Source organism: Grammomys surdaster, unplaced genomic scaffold, assembly GCF_004785775.1.
Source record: "Grammomys surdaster isolate TR1022 unplaced genomic scaffold, NIH_TR_1.0 126271, whole genome shotgun sequence".
NCBI lineage: Eukaryota > Metazoa > Chordata > Mammalia > Rodentia > Muridae > Grammomys > Grammomys surdaster.
In genome coordinates, this window is record NW_021621071.1 from 10,071,267 (window position 1) to 10,093,533 (window position 22,267).

The following is a 22,267-nucleotide window of genomic DNA, read 5'->3' on the forward strand; positions in this document are numbered from 1 at the left end:
GCCTGGATAATGAATTCTGATGAGTCTCAAGTAAATAAAAAAAAAAATGACTGTAGGCTCTGGGAATACAAGGAAACTCCAACTGCAACTTACTAGAAAGTATATGATTTTTTGAATGTAACCAGCACAGTGATGATACATCTTCCAAGTGGTAAATTCTGTGGGTAAAGAGTTGCTCAGAGTCTATCTTTCTACCCTATTATCTTACATCCCTCCTCAGCCTCCCTCCCTCTCAGAACCACTAGAATGAAAGGTGATGCTTTAGTAATGAAATGTCCAGTTAAACAGTGGTTCCCAACCTTCCTAATGCTGTGACCCTTTAATACAGGTCCTCATGCTGTGGTGACTCCCCAACTGTAATATTATTTTCATTGCTATTTTATAACTGTCATTTTGCTACTGTTATGAATCCTAATGTAAAGATTTGATGTACCAGGTATCTGATATGCAACACTCTGTAAAACAGTCATTTGACCCTCAAAGGGGTCAAGACTCACATGTTGAGAACTACTGAGCCAAAGGAAGAAAAAACAAACAACAACAACAAACAAACAAACAACAACACTAATACGCTCTTCCTTCATGCTGAGCAAAATTTCCCGTCAGGTAACGGGAAAATGAGTTCTAGCAAGTTAAACCATCCCTGATTCTTGAAAAAGGTCGCTTTATGTCACCAAACGACCACAAGGAAGGGAGACAGAGATGGGCTTCATTTAATTTGGCTTCCACTGAGCTGGCCTGTCCGTGGTGGCTGATGGGAACCCCTTCCTGGCTCTGAAATCAAACACAGCCTTTTCATTCTATGTTACTTTGCCTTGCCTTTGCGGGCTGTGTCTGACAAGGTAGAACAGTCCTCTTTTGACAATGTTCTTCTCTGGGCTGTCTCTAGAAACTCAGCTGAGTTCATTCACTTCGCCATGGACTGAAGAGTGAAGCCATTCCTGACACCCAGTGAGTGACCGTGCCATGCTGCCTAAATACTGGCTGTGACTCGTTGTCCCCCAAAGAATTCCATAGAGGATGGGTAGTAAGTAAATAAATAATGCTAGCTTCTGCCCACACTCAGGAATCCGAGAGTGCTGACAGGCTTTTAATGGGAGTCAACCGGAGTTCTGCTCAGTTACACGGGAGAAGAGCAGAACCCCAGGGCGTGCAGGGGCCCCTCTGAGACAGCAGTAACTGTTCTCTTTGTTTGGGGCTGCTCTTCCGACTCCCTGTCAGTTCAGCCGGGAGGATCCCAACTGTATGAACAAGTTGTCTATTGAAATGAGATGCTTGTCTCCCTACAGATGCAGTGGTGTCAAGTCCTTGGCTCTAGATAACACGCACTTTCGGTATGTCTGGACTTGCTGCCAGCGATGTGTATACACCTCTGATCTTGGAGGGAATGTCAGCGCTGTAACCTTTTTTTTTTTTTTTAAATAAAGGAAGGATGTTTAAGAGGCACTGATTATATTTGCCCTTTCAGGATGTGGAAGCTAGGTAGGTTTAACTATTATAAGGCGGCCTTTTTGGGGCCTTGGGGTGAGTGTGGGATTCCCTCCAAGAAACTCAATATACTTTGCAAAGTTTGGAGGTTATACTATCTTGGTACCTGAAGTCTTCTGCTGGGAAAGGGCTTTCAAGATAGTGTTATAAGATACAGTTTTGGAATAAGAAAGACCAGAGGTGGGGTCTGGGATTTACTCTGTGCAAGGAGTACCGTAGGACTCCTTAAGCAATTTAAACGTCACTTTCCTCATCTGTGTAACGTGGATGCCTCGCTGGGTTGTTGGGGGTAACTAAATTGGAAGTCACTAAAGTGCAGAGAGCAACTGTGGGCGGTAGGAATGTAATAAACACCACTTAATAGCACTAGGGCGGGCGGGCGCGGTGCCGGTAGCAGCAGCAGCAGCAGCAGGGGCAGCAACAGTGTTTATAATTTCATTGTTCAATGTCAAAGACCTTGGTGGCACCCTTGGGAGTGATCACAGGGCCCTGCACTATGCACTTACAGTCGCACACAGTCCTCCCTTTGCCCGTTTGTCACTGGAGCCTTGTCATTGCTGTGGCCTTGAGGATTCTGGTTTCCAGCCTTCTGGGAATATCCATGGCCATCAAAACAGAGTGTTTCATGTGGCTTGTTCAGCCCCCGCCCTCCCCGCCCCCCAGGACAATGGAAGTTTCCTTTGTATTGTGAGTTGCAAAGTTCACAGGCACACAGTTCACAGAGATGTATCTAGACCGACTCCCTCCTCTCAGCTCTAGTCTGGCTATTTAAAGCACCTGTTTAGTGGCTAGAGCTGCCCTCCCCAACTGATCTTAAGGAAAGGGGAATCATGAATGGAACATCATACACACACACACACCACACATATAGAAAGAGAAAGAGAGATGGCCTTTGCATTCACAGTGGTAACAGGAATCAGTACTTAATAGTAAACCTGCTGGCTAATAGTGGCTTACAAACTACGTATGACCTATGGGTTCTGTTTATCAATGGATCTAGTCAGTAAACATGGAAGTAGTATGTACTGGGCATCAGTGAGAATTCGGTAAGGCTTTTTCCTAGGATTGCTGTAAGACGACACTGCATCAAGAATGTAGCCCCTGAAGCACTCAACGGCTGCCTGCAAGGCTCACCTTTAAGTCCTTCCTGTTCTCCTACCTGCAAAGCTCCCGGGGGTAGGGGTGGTCCTGGGAAAGAGAGGTGGTCTTTAAAATGTACCATTGGAGGGGATGTTTTTTTAAGAAAGAAACTTGTATTTTATTACATTTCTGGCTGGAGAGATGGCTCAGCTATTAAGAGCACTTACTGCTCCTGAAGAGGGCCTGGGTTCGGTTCCCAGTACCCACACCGGGGTAGCTCACAAATGCCTAGAACTCCAGCTCTAGGGGAGCGGACACCTTCTTGCCTTGCCTGAGTTACTTTCTGCTGGGATTCCTGTAAGGGGAACAGCTCTTTCCCCGATCTGCTCTGCACTGCCTTCAAGTCCTTCAGAAAACAGCTGCTTAGTTGCCTCAGAGTGGCTGAGTCTGTCTCCTGAAACCTGTACTGCTTCTCAGGCTCATTGGGGGATGGGGGGTGGGGGGGTTAGCTAAGAGACTACAAGGAAGTCATGTGACAACTGCCAGGCTGCAGGGTAGGGACTTACATTTCCAGTCCTTTGACCTATATGTAGATCACAATTAATTTACAAACCTCAGGTTATGTGAAGAAGGTTACATGTCAGCAAAAAAAAAAAAAAAAAAAAAAAAAGCTCCCCAGTTATGGCCATTGCTATGCACGCATCGATACATACCACATGGCGCTGGGGAAAACAGGGGCATGATCAAGCATGCCTTGGTAAAAATATAGGAGCCAGGGTTCTTCTGAAGGCAAGTCTGGCATTCTCCAGTTATGGCCACAACATATTAGATAGTAAAACACAGGAATGCAAACATGCCAGTGGGCTTCACAGAATCTACGGAAGCCTTCGGTGGCCTGAACTCCAGTACTTCTCTAATGAGAAGCCAAAACATCAAAGTATAAAAAGATGCTAACACTATTAAACAATGTGGGCATTACCATAATGCCGACAAAGTAATGAGCACAGGAAATGGTCACCGGACTCCTGCAATGCTAATTTTACCCTCTCTATAATTTATGAATGCTCAGAAAGCCACCACTGTTGAGAAGCTGTGCCCCACTTACTTGGTTGTATGGAACAGTAGATCTCCCAGAATGCTCACTTATCTAAATCAGGATTAAAATACTCATACCACATTCTCTTTAGGTGGTTCTTTTTAGGAGGTGTGAGGATTCTCTTCTCGCTGAAGGGGGTGCCCTGAATCCATAGGTAACTTTGTAAACCATGTGTGAGGGAGGATTTTGAGCAGCTGACAGATACTTAGAAAACCATCCAGGAGTAAGAAGGCTGCTCAGAAAGGATGTTAGAAGAGAAAGTGAAGGTGGGATGTGATGGTTGAGCCTCAGGGTCAGCTGGGCTGGAGTTATCATCACCAGGGAAACATCCTTCTAGGTATCTCTGTGAGGATATCTCCAGAAACCTTTAATGAGGAGGGAAGAACACTCTGAAAGTGGGTGAGCCCCATTCTATGGGCATTCCTTGGCTGTCCAGCAAAAGGAGGGGAGAGAACAGGAAGACCCCCTCTTTCCATTTCTCGGTTGCAACCAGGACTGTTCTGCCTCATGGGCCCTAGGCTGTTCCTTTCGCTTGAGAACCTGGACACTCAAAGCCAAATTTCTACCAAGAAACAGTTAAAGAGCCAGGCTAATTAAATGATACAATGTATAATTAGCTGAACTAAGGGCCCTGAGACTCAGACAAACTTGAGCGTCTTGGATTTGTTAAGTATTTCAGTCTGCTACCGACGGTGTCAATCTTTCCCCATCAACTAATAGGTCCCACGTTCAAAAATTGTAGAGGGGAAGGGAAACTGTAGATGTTTAATTGGCAATTTGTATGCTAAAACCGCTGTGAGGATTTGGACACACTTGGGTATATATGTAGACCTCCCGGCCCACAATCACGTATATTCATAGACACATAGCTATAAACTCAGTTAGCTCCTGGCTCCCGTTCTTGTAGCCCTTGATAAACAGGAGGGTTATAATCATATAAAAGGGCTTTATAGGAGTGAAACTCTTTCAACATTGGATTGCTTTATATAGTCGTGAGACGGTGGTTCAGGAGGAAATAAAGAAGGAAATTCCAAAACGTGAATGGTATTTAAACCTCTTAAATTTTTTTTTCCTTCAAAGGAAGAGAGAGAGAGAAAAAAAAAAAGAACAGAATTATGTTTCCCTCTCCAGTGCAATGGCATGCAGAAGGACCATGGGCAAAAAAAGTAACTTTGCGAAGAATAAATAGAAAGACCCAGTGTCTCTCACCTCTTTCATGGAACATGTGGGTCTAAAAGAAGAAGAAAAAGAAAAACCCAGTGACTATAAAACAACCTTTCTTTGATGCTGAAAATAAAGCAAGCTTGAAAATTTAGTACTGCTGCACAAGTGAATGAAAAACACAGATGTCTTTCCCTCCAGTGCAGCTCCGGTCTGCCATCTTAGCAGCCCCGCGCTTAACTGTACGAGATGGTAAGTATCCACTCAGTTAATAGCAAAGCTCTGCAGAAAAACCTTAAAAAATATGGCCTTTCCCTTCCTTTTCTTTTCAAAGTCTTAAATAATTCGAGAGCTCACTCGTTCAATGTCACCATTCTTCCCCTCCTCAAGTTACAAAATTCAAGGCGATACGTAAGACTTAAGACTTACGGCCGTTTCTAAGAAAATTAAGATACTGGTTATTTAAAATATAGAACTTTGATCACATTTTCATTTTCCATAGTCAGTTTCTAATATTGATTTCGTCAAAGGTCAGAAACAATATATTAAGGAAGCACCACCTAATACTTGGGGCTTGCACAGGAGATTTGCGTTTGCACTACTCGTAATTTGAAAGGAGGAAATGGCAGGCTACTTAGTTATTCCAAGGCATAGAGTCCCAGTGACTGCAAAGGAGCTGGCAGAAGGAGAAACAGTCAGGGTCCCTTTTGGGACTGAATGTCACAGACACTTCAGTGGGCAAAGGCAGAGAGCTTATATGAGTGCTGGCTCCCCCAAGCTCTCTCCTCTGCCCCCATTAGAGTTGGAAGTGAGCCAGCCTGCAGAAGGGCAGGTGTGGGCACAGTTTTCAGTCTTTTGTAGACAGTCCCGGAAGGACTGAGGTGGTGGTCTTGGCCATGCCCTTTGACTTAACTCTTAAGAGGAGGAGGAGCAAACTGGAGAACGCCCCGTCTAGAGGTCAGTAGACCCCTTTCAGAGTTTTATTTACAAACCAAATAAGAGTGAAGATAGATTACTTCCTACTGTCCAGCCACAGGAAAGAAGCGTTTGTGCAGACATAAGACATATATCAGAGAACAAAGGAGCTCCCACAGGCACCTTTTTCTTAGAAGCATTCGATTATGTCAGGACACACAATAACTTGGGCTCTGAAAATGGTCTCTGCCAGTTCAGCTTCTCAGATCTGCCCTCCTCCGCCCCCCTATATTTCCAGATTTCCTTCCACCTGCAGGCCTTACTTACGGTCACAGATCAATTTCCCTTTCTTACCAAACACCTTACACTTTTGTGCGTGCTACGTCCTGACACTTTACAGAAGTTCATTTAATGGATCAGGGACTTATTTGGGCAAGGGCAGACAGCCAGTTTAGCTGATGGTTCAGTGACTTGATTGAATAGTCTCCTTAAAGTCAACTTTCCGCTGAGTTTTGTATAAAGTGGACTAGAAACAGGTATTCCCCCAAGTGCTTGACAGAAATGACTTGAAATATTTTGAAGATTTATTTCCCAGAGTGGATTAGCTGCTTCAGTATGAATTCTTTTAGAAAGACTGAATTAGAAATTGAAATAGATTTTGGTTTTACAAAGAAAGAAAGAAAGAAAGAAAGAAAGAAAGAAAGAAAGAAAGAGAGAGAGAGAGAGAGAGAGAGAGAGAGAGAAAAGAAGGAAGGAAAAAAGAGAAAAGAACCCAAGGTGAGTCTTTAAAGTTAGGAACATCTTCCTAGGATATGGGAGGAGGTGGAAGAAGTAAAAGAATATAATCAAAAATTCTTTTAATTCAAAATAATTAGCAATATCTTCCAGTCATCTTCAGATGTGAAGATCTGTGGTCAGGGTGAGCTCTGAGAAAGGACAGCAATCACTGCTTCCCATAGCCAGTGTGTGGAGGGCACCATACCTCCCCGCGGAAGATGGGGACCTGAGGTGGCCTTGTCAGAGCCGCTCACAGCCCCCTCTCTCTGTTATTGACTTAGGAAATGATTTCAAGAGCAGAGAAGTGTAGCCCTTAGGGAGTGGAGGGTGGGGCACTCAGTGTCCAAGACTATGCAAAAACTAGGGTAATTCCCTGGATGTTTTGTTTTAGACTTTGCAAGTTTGCTGTGCTCGGTCCAAGTTTAATTTTTTTTTTTTAATTTAGAAAATGAAAAACCTTAAAGTAAACGAGGGGTTGGGTTGTTTGGTTGGAAGGTCAGAATATCTGTGACTGGGACTTGTCAGGGGGGAAGGGAAGAATGGAAGGAGGGAGGGAGGGACAGAAGGAGGAAGTGGGAGGGAGAGAGAGGGGGAGAAAGAAGAGAGAGGGAAAGAAAGGGGGCGGGAGGAAAAGGAAGATATGAATGAATGATATCCAATGAGTTCTAGCTTCTAAGTGGGGACTCAGAAGACATTTGCACTCATCAGTAAAGACACTTGAAGAGCCCCCAGAACATGGAAAGACCTCAGGCTCTCATTCCTTTTCTGTTCTCAAGTCTCTCTGAAGCACTAAGCAATTGTCATAACTTCTCTGACTTTCACTTCTCCTATGCAAATGGAGATCAACCTTCAAATTCTCAAAATACGGTTTTTTGTTCTTTAATGACCAGTTTCATCTCTTACCTGGCCACTTTATATATTGGGCAGCAGAACTGAACAGCAGAAGGAGTCAAAAGGTATACAGGCTGTTTAGGGAACACCCCACAACCATACAAGATCATGACTCCTTTCATGGGCCTTACATGGTACCTCACTGGATGACATTTTGAAAAACTGTCTTTTTTTTTTTTTTTTTGCCCCCAACCACAATGGGAATCAAATTCAGTTCCTCTAAGTATGGTGCCTAGTAACTATCCTGAAGTGAGGGTAGAAAAAGTCTTTGTAAAAAGTAAATTTTTTTTTCAATTTTTAAATGTTTTTTAAGGTCTGGAACAAAGGTCGGTTTGAAACCTGTGCTATGTTATTATTTTATTATTATTTTTTTTAATTTTTTTGGTTTTTTGAGACAGGGTTTCTCTGTGTAGCCTTGGCTGTCCTGGAACTCACTCTGCAGACCAGGCTGGCCTTGAACTCAGAAATCTCCCTCTGCCTCCCAAGTGCTGGGGTTAAAGGTGTGCACCACCACTGTCCGGCTATGTTATTCTTTTTAAATTAGCGATAGAACTTAAAAGGGCTGAAAGAGCCACAAAGCAGGAGCAGTTCCTCCTGGCTTTACAGAAAGGAACCCTGGTGAGGCTCACCCAGAAACTGTCATGACATACCTCACTCACACTACAGACAAGCAGCAATGTTAACCACACTTAACAGTGGCCAGTGGTGACCATACCAAGGGCTAGAGGCAAGAAGACCTTTGTTTTCTTCTCAGATGAACTGAGGCTGCTTCTGGAATTGCAGGGTACATTTTCCCTACCCGGAAGCTCCCTCCTAGCCACTGTCAAGGGCTGCCTCAAGGGAGTTTGACTGGAAGTTTCCTGTGACAATGGGGCTGTTTCAGAGCTCCCAGCTGTGGCTGGTGATCCCCCCCCCCCCAAGAACACTTCCTTTGGGATCTTTGTAGTTAATAAGACTGTAATCCAGGGTCCAAGCTGATTGGAGGTGGGTTTAAAGGGCAAGAGAAAACGGTGGTTGTTTAATGATTAAACAGACGCTTATTACTGAACATTACAGCCTCTATCTTTTAATGTTTAAGTCAATACCCGTGCAGAACGTGCCAACTGTGTGCAGGTGGGAAAAACGAAAGAAAAAACTGTTCACCTTGTGGTGCACGGAAGGAAGCGGGTGCTGCCACTTTAAATCTCAAGGGTGAGCTTGGCTCCAGAGCCAGCTCTCCACTCCTCTCCCTACCTCCCAGGAATTGATTCTACAAAGTTAAACGTGTAATTTGTAAAGCTATTGAGAAGTAAACTCCTTGTCTGCAGTAATTGGAGTAGTTGCCAAAGGCAGATAAATCTTCAACCCCCATGTAGGAAGCCCCATGCTGCTCGGGAAAACAAATGCCATGACTACAGGCAGGCTCTGTTGTCCCTGTTCACTTAGGGCATGTGGGGGGGGTGGGGGTGGGGAATTAACACTTTAAAAAAAAAGTCAGCGCTTCCTTAATAAACAGCATGATTTAGCGGAGATGCTCATGGCCCTGGGTTAGCATTCCTGAGAACGGAGTAATTATTTTGAGCTGAGCAAGTGCGTAATGAGAACAGAGGCTGTGTTGCTCAGAGATCCCTGGGACTTGGTCATATATTACCCTCTGTAATTTCTTCCCAAAATAGACTTAATGGAAAGAGGATGCACAATACCCCACTTCTCCAAGGAAGCGCCCCCCAGCACAACAGAAGCAGTCTTTCTAAAAACAGCTTTACGGGCCTTCAGATAATAGCTCTGTTTCATCCCCTCTCACATCTTACTTCCGCCCCGCCATGTAGGAATCTATGTGGTGACAGGCACATCCAGCTCCCGGTGCATAGAGCTGAAAACGCCCAGGGTCTGCAGCCTCCTGCAAAGGTCTATTGGATGCCATGATTCCCACCTGAGCACTTTTATACCGGTGCGCATTTAACGTCCCTTCACTCCATAGGGAGGAAGAGTGAAGAACTGTGCATCAGCCTAGGATTGACCTCAGTTCAGGGAGCAGTCACTAAAGTGCCTACTGTGTGTGGAAGCTCTGACACAAAAGGCAGATAAGGACCGTGTTCTGAGAGTGGAATGATATAGGTGCCGAGAGGGAACTGTGGCGTCCAGACTGCTTCATCTCAGTCTCAGCCATGTAGGTGTGATGTGGGTTGAGTGACTCTCCCAAGAAGTTAGAAATGAAAGGTCCTAGGGGGTCTTATGTATGTTTTCCTCAGTGTAGTTCAGAAACCAGTAGGGCATTTCCTCCTGCTCAGGGCTAACCGCATCCTGACGGGAGCAGACTCAGTCCCAGTGATGACTTGCTGCGTGAGTGTTTTGCAACTTTGTAGACACATTCTTAACATAAAGACAAGGTATAACCTGGTGATAGTTAGACTCCAAGACCAGGCGGCAAAGGCTTATCACTTAGAACACAGCGCATTTACAACAGAAAGTGCTGGAAAATATACCTTTGAGCGGCAGCATCATTAATTAAAAGAGTTACAAGTTTCCTACAAAGGATTTTTAAAATTCACCTTTGGGATTTGACATCCTGGGAAGACCAGGGTTTAATAAAAGACAGTGGAGTGGAAACTTTGAAGGAGGGTCTGCACGGAAGCTCCTGGGCATCTCAAAGGCCAAAGATAAATGGCATTCTTTCTTTCTTCTGTTAAATTTTTACCTCAAAACATATGGTTTTTCTCTCTTCCCTGATACGTTTATTGCCAGGGCCACTCTAGAAATAAGACAGGATGGTGGGACAGGCCTGGAGTGGGGGAAGAGACGTGTGCCCAGAGACACTGAGAAAGTTGGAAAAGAGGAAAGCAAAAAATGGGAGACACTGCTTATAGAGGTGAGAATCTATGTAAGAATAAAGGCAAGAGGGTGTGAAGGCAGAGGGGAGTCCAGCCTGAGCCACCCAGCATTCTCTTCCATTCCAAAGCAAGTATGTTCTGCCAAACCTCAGATTACTGTCTGACTAGACTCAGAAGCGCTCTCTCTCTCTCTCTCTCTTTCCCTCTCTCTTTGTGTGTGTGTGTGTGTGTGTGTGTGTGTGTGTGTGTGTGTACGTGTTGATGTTGTAGGCGAAACAACTAAAGGGACAGGTAACTGGTAATTATAGCCCCAGGGCTACAAAATTTGAGTGCCTGTCCTAGACACAATTGGCACCCCATAAACTAATACATAGAAAAAGTTTAAGGCTCTCTCCAAACAGAAAATGGAAGAACAATGGAATTAGGTAAAGAAAGGTTAAGGAATTGGAGAAAAGACAAACACTGTTATACACTCATTTGAAGCTGACTCATGTAGTGACTCATTTCTGAGTGTGTGACGTAGCCACAGTGGAAATAAAAAAGGAAGTTTCTTGAAATACTGCCCCTCTCTGACAATCCAACATGCCACTCCTGGGACATACCCACAGGAACGCAAGTCGGGACACCATGCGGATGCATGCATGTTTACTGTGGAGAAAACATGTAAGCACCTGAGATGAACATCAACGGATAAATGGACACACCTCATTCTCCCTACCCCCTCTGTCTCTTTCTCATACACACGCGCACACACACACACACACACAGGGTGGTGGTGTATTGAGGAACCTAGAATTGGCTCAGCTGTAAAGAACGGGATTATATAGGAAAATGGATGAAACGGAAGATCACTGAGTTAAAAGAAAAAAGCTAAACATAGAAAGACAAATATCACATCTATCATCTTACCTATCATTTACCTATCATCTGACATCTATCTACCAATCTAGTTGTCTATCTATCTATCTATCTATCATCTATCTATCTATCTATCTATCTATCTATCTATCTATCTATCATCTATCCATAATCTATCAATCCATCATCTGTCTATCTATCTATCTATCTATCTATCTATCTATCTATCTATCTATCTATCTATCATCTATCTGTCTATCTATCTATCTATCTATCATCTATCTATCTATCTATCATCTATCTATCTACCTATCTACATATCCTTTATCTACTCACCTATCCCTCTGAGCTTGGAAGGGGGGACTGAGAAGGCCGAAACAGGAGAGGGTGATGAGGAGAAGACACCATGTGCTCTCTTGTATGTAGGTCTTAGGAACCCTCTTTATGAATGACCATACTTTTATTTATTGCTTGCCTTTTCCTTGACAGGGCCCAAGTCTGCCAGTGTGCCAGCCAGAGGAGCTTGATACCTTTCTACCAGCTAGTGGGATACATGGCTTAACCTCAACTTCCAACTGGGGAGACTGAGGAAGGAGTATGGGAATCCATTTCCCAAAGCCATGCTTAAAAGAGATAGAGGGAAATACACATTCTAAGCAATTCCTTTCCATTTTCTCCTGCCCGCCCCTCCTCTTTTCTCAAGAGCCTTCTATTATATTTTAGTATGCCCTTGATATTTTCAAAGACTTGGCGTAACCCCCCAGATTCCCAGCCTCTAAATTTGGAAGTCCAGGAAATATTTTGTTCAAGTATATGGATTTCTTCTGAAACCATATTACTACCTAGGGGAAAGGTTTCCTGTACACACCCACACCAGGAGTCAACTGCCCCTCTACACTAAAGCAGGATTCATCTCTCTCTTCATAGCTACTTTCACAAAGAAAGTTTAAAAGGTGACTTTTGTCTCCTTGAAGGGCGTTACGATGTAAAACTCAAATTAGTAACCACCCCAGCTCTACTGAGACATGACTACCGGAAATGGGTTGAGTCATAAATGAAATTATTTTCTGCCAAATATGAGCATTTAAAGGCTTAACTTCCTGCCTGGGAAAACCAACAAATTACCAAATGCCAGGGACAACAGGCTCTGTCTTTAAACACTGAATGTCAACTGCCCGAAGTCTGCGGTGCTTTTTGTAAGCTGTTGTGAATTCTTTGCAGACAGTGGAGTAGTAAGACAATGTTAATCCAACCACAGACAAGCAGCAGATCTGAGAATGCTCTAATGAGGCAGTTGTATTTTTATTTATTGACTATTATTAATATAGCTGTTTTACTATTATCATTGTGCATGCTCGCGTTTTAGTGTTATCAATGGAATAATGACTTTCTTCTTTTTTGGGGGGGAGGGGGATAGGGTCTCTATCTCAGTCTGGCCTTGAATTCTCTTTGTAGCAGAAGAGGGTGGGACCTTGAACCTTTGACTTTCCTGCCTTTACCTCCTGAGTACTGAGTACTAAGTACACTATAACCTTCTGAGTACTGAGCACACTACCACCTCATCAGTATTGAGTGTACTACCACCTCCTGAGTACTGAGTACTAAGTACGCTACAACCTTCAGAGTACTGAGCACACTACCACCTCATGAGCATTGAGTGTACTACCACCTCTTGAGTACTGAGTACACTTCCATCTCCTGAGTACCAAGTTTACTGCCATCTCTTGAGTACTGAGTATACTACCACCTCCTGAGTACTGAGTACTGAGCACATTACCACACCAGGGTCACCGGCATCTTACTCTTCACTAGTTTAATGATGATTTTATCTTCCAGGGTTAAGATAATTGATGGATTTACACAAATGATGGAGAATGGCTGGGTTCCCCTTTGAAGTGGCATTTCTTCTATTTTATTTCATGTGCAGAGCACATGTATCACTGGCTCGTCCTCTTCACCTTCCTCCTAGGGAGCCAGACTATCCACTCTTGCTTCTGTGGGGTTTTGCATGTTGCCACATTGCTTGATGTGTTTATCAGTGTGAGTGGCACAGATGGGCTATTGTTCTGTTCTGGAAACCGGTCTATATTTTTATAGTGTTTTCTGTCTGCCGTTTGAGGGACCTAACCAAATCTCTCTGTGGTGTAAAGTTTCCAGAGGGACATGGCTGCAAAGTTTACGAGGCCTGAAAAAATACTTTTATCTTATAGCAATCCTGTAGAAAAACTCTGTTAGATGAATCAAGACTAGCTCCACCTCTTCCTTTTCCATCCTGTTAAGAAATTTACCAGAATGGTACGTACCCTCTTCTCCCACAAAAATAAAATATACATTAGTGATAATATAATATATAAATAATTTGTATTTATATATTTATATATATAAGCACTCACATATCTATCATTTACTCTGTCTTTATACACATACTCATAAATATGTATATATAAAGTATATGTATATATGTATACATGTATAAATATATTAATTTAAATATACATATATTAATTTATAAATATACATATGTTAGTATGTATATATATTTACACACATATATATATGTGTGTGTGTGTGAAGTTTTCCAAGTGTCCAGAATAAAAGAGACCTTGTAGACAAACTGTTGCAATCTCCCAGGTTCAGAATTAATAACCGGGAGCTGCTGATCTCCGAAGGCCCCTTCTTGTGTCTAAGTAATGCACCTCTTACTGTACCAGCCAAACATTCTTTCCTTTGCTAGTCCTCAGATCATAAAATTAAGTGAACATGTGATGTCCTTCAAGACTGACTCTGTTGAAGTATATTTCAGATCTTTGTGTTTTCAGTGATCAGGAAGGGCATTTTGCGGAGCCGACTCAGAAGAATTCGCCACAAGCAACACATCTAATACCTCCTTTGGAAATCATTTACTTAGAAAAATCTCAGTTGAAAAGCTTTGTCTCTGAGGAGGAAAAAAAAAAGAGTGCTTTCATTTTCTTTATCAAAACAGGAAGTTCTCCCTGATTAATTTTCTGGGTAATTATTCACATTTAGTAATTAGTGAAAATATTCCTCTCTGTCGGCTTGTCATTCCGTATAGGTGTAAGTACTTGGGTAGCCCCAGTAGAGTCTACAGAGATACTCAGAGGTAATGCGTGTCTTCCCTAAGAAGCTTAAAGTGCCAACAGAGAAAGAAGAAGGAACAAGAAACAGGTAGCTACATAAAACAAACCAAAGGCCCAATCCTTATATTGAGATAGCACAGGCCAGGGAAACCTTGGCCGTCTTTCCTCTTTGCCTCTTTGCGGATGCCTCCTTTCCTTCCTCTACCACGCCTTCTTTCCTCACCTCCATTTCTCCTTTGTGCCTGTTTAACACTTTGGATCGCTTGGTGATGTTATAGACAGGTATTATCTTCCCATTCAAGAAACAAAACCACGAACGTGATCGGTATCACGTCATCTGTTCAGTGCATGCGCTCGCACTCATCCCTCCCCCACCACGCAGCCATTCATTAAACCAGTGCTTACGTCACGGCGCTAGGTCACGTGACGGATCCATCTCCTGTCTGAAAGACAAAATACCAAGGCTCTTGGTTTTTGCCCTTGACTTTTTAGGAAGGTCATGAGGCACAATCTAAGGGCCCACAGCAATGGGTAGGCAACATTCTCAAGGGCCTCGGGTGGTAGGGACATGGCGCTCGGCCTTCTCAGATACTGTCATCTGCCTGGGTCTTCTCTCTTCTGCTTCCTTTCTGTAGTACTACTTAGCGCTCCAGAGCTCATCCAGGGGCTCCTTGTTCTTCTCCTTCTCCGGATATTCCCTCAGCGCACCCGCATGGATTCAATTAGCACCCATCACAGATGAGCCCCAGACTCTGATCGCCAGTTCTGACCTTTCATCCTCTCTTCAGGCCCATATTTCTTAATGTCTACAAAATATGTAGAGGAGATATTTCACTGCAATCTACAACAGACATGTCAGGACCAGATTGTATTATCTCTCCTCCCAGAATAGCCTCAGCTGGCTAGCTCCTCACTGCCTTGTAAACCCTAGTGCTCAAGTTCCGGGGTCAGTTTCAGCAGCTCCCCACCCCCACTCTTCTTTCTCCCCTGTACCCTTTCCTCAAGTCTTCAATGAAGACTCCCTAGCTCTTTCTCTATATTATTTTTCCAGGTCAATTTTCAATATGTAGTGGTGGTGGTGGTGGGGGTTGAAACAAGAAAGAGGCATTTATGCAGGTACCTGTTTCTTGTTCTTTCTATACAGCCTCAGGCTAGCCTCAAGCTCCCAGATATCCACCTGCGTCTGCCTCCTGAGTGGTGAAATTAAAGGCGTGCACTACCATACCTGGCCCTTCCAGACTCTTTTTTTTTTTTAAATTTCCATAGACAAAGAAGTATTCTAGATATTAACTGCCTCAAAGCCAAAGCCTCAAAGCCATCTACTGCCACACTCAAGGACAAGTTAGAAACAAGGACATTTTCTAGGGGACTCGGTCTTCAAAGAGAGACCAGGAACATTTCCTATCATGTGCTGTCTACTGATTTATAAAGCATAAAGAAATGCTTTAAGATGAAATTATATGACTACTTATAAGCCTTTACTATTTACTTAACTCAATGGTTTTTATATTATTGTGTTCCCAGGCAGCCGCGTGCAAATGTGATGAGGCGCTGGCCTCAACAGGCACAAGAGAAATACAGGAAGAAAAGTCCAGACAAGGTAAATTTAATGGCATTCCAAGCATATCCATCACAAGAGCCATCTGTAAGACATTAAGATGTCAGGAAGTTTTTCCTTGTTTTATCTTCACATTTCCCAATTCCTCATTTCCATCCCTTTCTAAGCTTTTTGTTCCTGTGCTTCTAAACTGACTTCCAACTGCTGGAGATCAATTTAGGAATGCCTCTGCATTGCTGGGAACAAGAGAGAGAGCCTCTCTCGGCTAGCCAAGTCTTCTAGAGTTGCCAGCCATCACAACTGATTTGAGCAACCTTTGATGAACGTGACTCAGTCCTCAGCTTCCTCTGTCCCAGGAGGGATGTGTTTGGAGTGTGTAACACGCTCAGGAAGATAGCCCCCGAGTACTTGTAAATGCAGAACTCTCTTCCCATAAAAACCGCCCATGTGTTCTGTTCAGTTATCCATCCACTCCCCTCCCCCCTATTGCCTCAGCTCAGGCTGCTGAGACACTTCTTCACGTGGCAGAGGGGGACTATAAGCCACACCGACACAAGCTCTTGCCAATTCCCTACTTGTTAAGACTCTGTTAACAGATTTCAGTAAAGTCTGTTTTATGGAATCTCCAGTTGCACAACGTGTAAACACGAAAAAAGGGGAACTCCTCAAAATATGCACATCATGGCAGGCTTTAAAAGGCACACAAAGAACCAGCCAGGTGTGGCAGAATTGGAGCTACCTTGAGTAAGGGATGATGTGGTATTTATACATTGTGTGGTGGGGAGCAGATAGAGGGGACAGAAAAGAAGGAAAGGCTGGTGGCAGGGAGTGATAGAGGCAGGGGCCGAGTGTGTATTTTGAGCATCTCATTTATGAAATTAAATCACACCAGAGCCAACACTGTGGTTACTACAGGTACAGAAGCACCTGAATCCCTGCCTCTGTGCTGTAAGCTGTCTTCCCAGGCTTAGCTCTGTGTCTGCCTCTGTAGGTGCCTTTGTCAGCTTTGCAAACAGGGTACCACGTAAGATGGGTGTGCAACTGAGAGCGAGTGACTTCTCCTGAAATTATCTCTGAATGACAACCAATGAGGAGTCCCTAATGCTGAAAAGGCCATACATAAAGAAGTAACTTTGGAAATTCCTCAAGGTAAGTATGAGATAAAACAATGATCTTAACTACACCAACACCAGTTAAGGGACTGCCTTGACGACTGCTCCTCTTGGATGATCTCTCTTCAGAGCAGGTTGCTAGAAGTGTGTGTGTGTGTGTGTGTGTGTATGTTTGTGTATACGCACATGTCTGTAGAAAGTATGGAAATGGCATGAAAATATCTACTAACAGATCAAAAAAACCCCAGAAAATAATTAAGGGGGTGTTTCAGAGGTGATAGACAAAGAGAATTATTTCAAAGTCTCAATGCTTTATTTAGATCTAGGCCCTGTAACGCAGGAAACTGTCCCCACGTGGAGAAGGAGCAGAGAGGAGGAGGAAGGAAAGGGAGCCAACAGTTATCACAACACTGAGACCAAGCTAGGTCTCATGCATCAGACGTTCTGGCAAGGCCCCTGTAAGATAGCTCTCATCCAGCCCCACCTAATAGACAAGGAAACTGCCCTTCAAAGGAGTTAAGAGCTCTGACTGGGGTCAAGCAGCCAGTGAGTAATGTGACTCTGATTCAGACTCAGGTCTGACTCTGAAACCCATATTCTTTCAATTATACCATGCCGCTTATTAAAGGGCTGAATAATACGCCTTGTGAGAAGAAGCTAAAGCAAGTTCTATAACTCATGCTGGACACAAAAGACTGGAAAATGATATAATGTTTTTGAAGTACTGTCTAGGAAGGATTAACCTAAAGGATGGTAACCAGCTGTTTTAAAAGCTGCTCTGAAGAAAGAGGAATAAGAAATGGGCTTTTGCTGCCATAGCATGAAGGGAAGCTTCCTTACCAGAAGGCTCCCTTGTTCTGGAGTTAGTAGACGAGGGACAAACGCTGTGGAATCTTCTTCCTGTGAGAATCAAGATGGCTGACCCAGAAGAGAGGAACAGAGGAGTTTCCCTACATGGAGAGTATAAGAAAGAAGCAGACAAGAAAAAAAAAAAAAAAAAAAGAAGAGGAGAAAAATCTTCCTTGGAATAGCATATCACCAAACCAGCACAGATGACAAGGGAAACAAGCAAATGGAGACAGGATGGACCAGACTGAGCAACACAGAAAATGGGAATTGTGATCACAAATAATAACAAAAACTGTATATCTAACTAGCCTGGGGCTGTCTCACTTGCTAAAGTTCTTCCCATACAATCATGAGGAGTTAAGTTTGGCCCTAAGCATTACAGAAAGCTGGGTATACCATAACAGGGCCTCAGACCAGAGTAGTCCCTGAGACCTTTGCACAACTCCAAGATGGAAGTGCTATTCCGGCTGTAAAAATCAGCCTGTAGAATGCATTGCTTGCCAAAACTAAACTAAACTATACCCAATCCATCAGAGTCCATACAGTTCTGGGAAAGTCTCAAAATGTACTAAACTTAATCTTTAGCCTAACTGTTCTTGTTAACTGAAATATGTCAACCCAGAGCATGGTTTTTGTGGTTAAAACTGCTCCCTAAGAAGGCTCAGGGCTACACTGGGACCCCAAACACCCAGTGTAGCCACTGGCTTGCTAATAAAGACTTTCTGTCGGGCTTAAACTCAAGTCTGAGCAGTATTCGCTGGTAAATAATCCGCAACAATAGAGGTGCATGCTTGTAATGTGAGTAACGGGGAAGCAGAGGCAGGAGGATTCCTGGCAGGAGGGTCTCACGAGCTACCATCATAACTAAATCAGCAAGGCCAGGTCTGAATGGGACACTATCTCAGAACACAAGGTGGACAATGGTTGGAGAATACCTGAGTTTAACCCCTGACTCATTTGGGTACAGGCATGCACGCATGTATTCACGCATATACACATGTACACGAACATTCACATTGTAACAATACCAAAGAAAGTCTGGTATAATTAACTGGTATAACTACAGCGTCTGCTTCTCCAAAGATATTTTCACACTGTACAGATTTTTATTCGAACGGAAGATTTTAAGAATGGTCCAGCTTCTGCGCAAGAACGCATCAAAGGATTTAAAGGCCAGTTGAGCACTTTAGGGGCCTTTTGTACTTTCAAAAGAGCTAATTTCTTTTTTAAACTTGACATTTACGTAGGTTTAATAATGTTCACATTTCAAACACTGTATTGGCCCATTGTGTTCCACTATATACCAGACATTATCCTACGACAGTCTACATCTCAGGCTTGTGAAAGCCGTGACCCAGTAAAGCTAAGGAACCATCTAGCTAAAAACTCACCAAGCTGAGGTCCAACTTGAAGTCCTTGAATTGATTTCAAACCCAAGGCTTCCCCCCCTCCGCCCTGGAATTTTAGCCTATTCTGCCAAGCACTCTGTGAGGGCTGGCTGCCTGTCAACCATACCACCTTTTTCGTTCTTTGACTGTCCATGTGAATGACTGTAGTTCTAGAGATAGCTTCCTCCAGTGGCTGAAGAACTGATAAACACAAAGAAGAATCCCACAGAACAGAACAACAGAGAAGAACCCTTCATACCAACCACTGATGTCACCCTGTACCCACACCAATGAGACTCATTTTGGACACACTGAGACCAATGTCTGAAAGCTTTCTTCTTTGTGGAAACCTCCTCAGCTTCCAGAGAACATTCTTTCCTTCATTTGCTTATTCATTCATTTATTCAGATTCAACACAGATGAGGTCACAGGGCTGGGTCTATTTTTGCTGCGTTGAAAAGTTTTAAATGAGTGTACTTTGCGGAAAACTAATTCCCGCATATAGAAACGTGCCAGTTTCACTTTAATGTTAGTTTTTTTAAAAAAATTAATTTAGCTTACGGACACGGATCAAAATAATTTAAATATCTACACTTGCCTTTAGAATCATTCTGTGGAGGGTGGAGAGGAAGGCAACTGTGGGGAGTCTGGGAATTTAACAACATGCAGAAAGACTAAAGAGAAGAGAGGGTAGTCAGTGGCTAACTCAGGGATCACTATTGCAAGCCTGCACATAAGAGCTTCCAAATGTGTACATACATACCCATACATGTATGTAGTGTGTGTGCATATATATGTGATCATACACATAGTATGTATACTTATACCTATGTGTACAGATACAAATGTACACACGTGTTGTGTACCTATGCATGCATACACATATGTGTATGTGCATAGGTGTATATATGTGTGTCTGTGTACTGTATGTGCATGTGTGTGCTGCAGTTCACAGAGCATAGTCTTTAGTAACAGGACATCACTGCTGTTGCCTCATTCCCCTTTGGTCCCGATCATAAAATAATTTCAAGCATGAAATTGTTAATAAGCATATAGCTACACGTAGTGAATCCCAAATCTTGGATGTTCGGTGACACAGAACCTTTACCATTCTAAGCGTCACTGTTTTCTCAAGAGATGCGCTGGGTCTGTGTGTGTGTGGAGAGATGTGAGGATTGTTGATAAAGGAAGAGACCTGGCCCTCTCAAATGTGACAAGGGAGACCAGGCGAGATGCTAAATGGAGTTTCATTTGGTGTTGATGGAAATTCAGATGAATGAGTGCTCTGTGGAGTCTTGGCTTTCGGGGAGAGCCAGTGTTAGCGGTGGGTATTTAGCATGGAGTTGGCCATGCTAAGATAATAGGAAAGCAAACGCAGAGCTTGGTGACTGTGACCCAGCCTGCTTCCTGCGTTCTAATCTTGCTGTCACTGCACAGCTTTCCTTGGCGATCTGCCAAGCAGTGTGCCAGCAGAGAAGCCACTCCATGAGGATGTGGAAGCTAGCTGCTCTATCACCTGCTTCCGGGGAAGGCTGGAAACGTATAAAGGTTTTTTTTTGGGAGCCCTATTCTCTGAACAACCAGCCCCATTATTAGGCCATCCTTTAATCTGAAAACTAACTTTAATGTCAAGTGTAGAGGTGGTCCATTTGCTATTCTAACTTTCGAATATCTACTTTCTGTGACAAGACCTGGATCTTCCCTGCATCCAACCGTGGGACCTGGAAGCATTTTCAGTAACTTTAGTTGGCCTTTAATGCTATAGTTATCAAATATCCCAAGTGCTTTGGGTGTACAGCGTATTTTTCTAAAATGAAGGGTTCCCAGGGATGGGGGGATGAATTCAATCAAACCCTGCTTCCTTCGCGTGTAAGAAAAGTTATAACAAACCCATTTTGTATTTTATCCCACACTACTAAAAAAGAATGAAACGGCTATGAGTTATGTGTAGGACATAGCACTGTTCCTTACCCCCGATGACTCTTTCTGGCCATTACTGCAGAGTCTGTAGGGGGTTCTCTGAGGAAGAGAAGAGGGGTCTAGAGAAAACCATCAAACAGTTCTCTCTGCTACTGGCATTCGGCAACTAGTCACTGTTACTCTTAGTCTGTATTTCAGAAACTTGAGCTTCTAAATTTAATCAACCCATAGCACAGTGGTGACGCAGCCTCTGTCTTTAATGAAAGAGAAGGCTGTGGGAAATGGAATCGTCCTGACACCGAGGAGCCTGGGTGAGGAGCGCCTCTTTGTTGCCTAGCCTTCACCCGTGATCTTGCTCCATGTCCCTTTCTCTCCTTCCTTTCTATCCATTTTCAAATACCCTCTACTCTCTACTGTAACCTTAATTTACCCTTTTCTTTGTCTTACCAAAAGTGGACCGTCTTCACGTTCAATGCCCAAAACACAACAAGTCCAGTCTCCAACCAAAGGACCTCAATGGGTCATAAATCAGTCACACGGTGAGTCTAGGGAGTGTGAACTCATGGGAGGGCTGAGGCTTTCTTCCCCAGTGCTGAGTGATTGCATGTTCTGCCACAGATTTGGAGGCTAACATCTTGGACCTATAATAGGGTATATGACTGTGTTGAATGGATTTGCACACGGTTCTGTCCCTGAGTTTCTGCTCATGGATGCTGTACTTTGGTATGACATCTTTGTGAACAAAGCAGAGGCATGATGTCATGCTAGAAGCACAGTGATTTGGTTAATTTGGTCAGGAGGGGCCCTGTTTTTCTGTCACTACCTTCACCCTTTTCCCTCTTTTCCCTCCCTCCCACCTCCTCTTCCTTCCTTTTCTAAAGTTTCTCTCTAACACGAGAATTTGTCTCTCTTAGCCTAAAAGGATGTGAGAAGACTTGAATTTGTCTTGCCTGTGGAGACAAAATTCAAAAGATGCCCGTAGAAAGATTAAACAGAAAACTAGGGATGGTAAATATTCTGTATAACAGGACCAAATCTGAGATTGGGGAAAAAAATCAACCCATAGTTTAAATTTCCTGCCTGTGGGGCACAGTACACCTTACACTCTCTTAAATGCCACAGGTAATATAATTTATATTAAATGGGGCAGGTCCCAGCAGAAATTTGTACTGGCGCCAGGCAAAACAATTACTTTGATGTGCGCTTTTGAAAGTATTGTGGCTTATACAGGTATGGGGTTAATGCGCAGACAACCAGAAGGCTTGA

General features: G+C 43.5%; 1 protein-coding gene across 1 annotated transcript in view; it reads right to left on the bottom strand.

Moving 5' to 3' along the window:
* Hmga2 (high mobility group AT-hook 2) overlaps positions 1-22,267 on the bottom strand; it is a 105,090-nt gene that overhangs the window by 12,094 nt on the left and 70,729 nt on the right. The window lies entirely within an intron of this gene.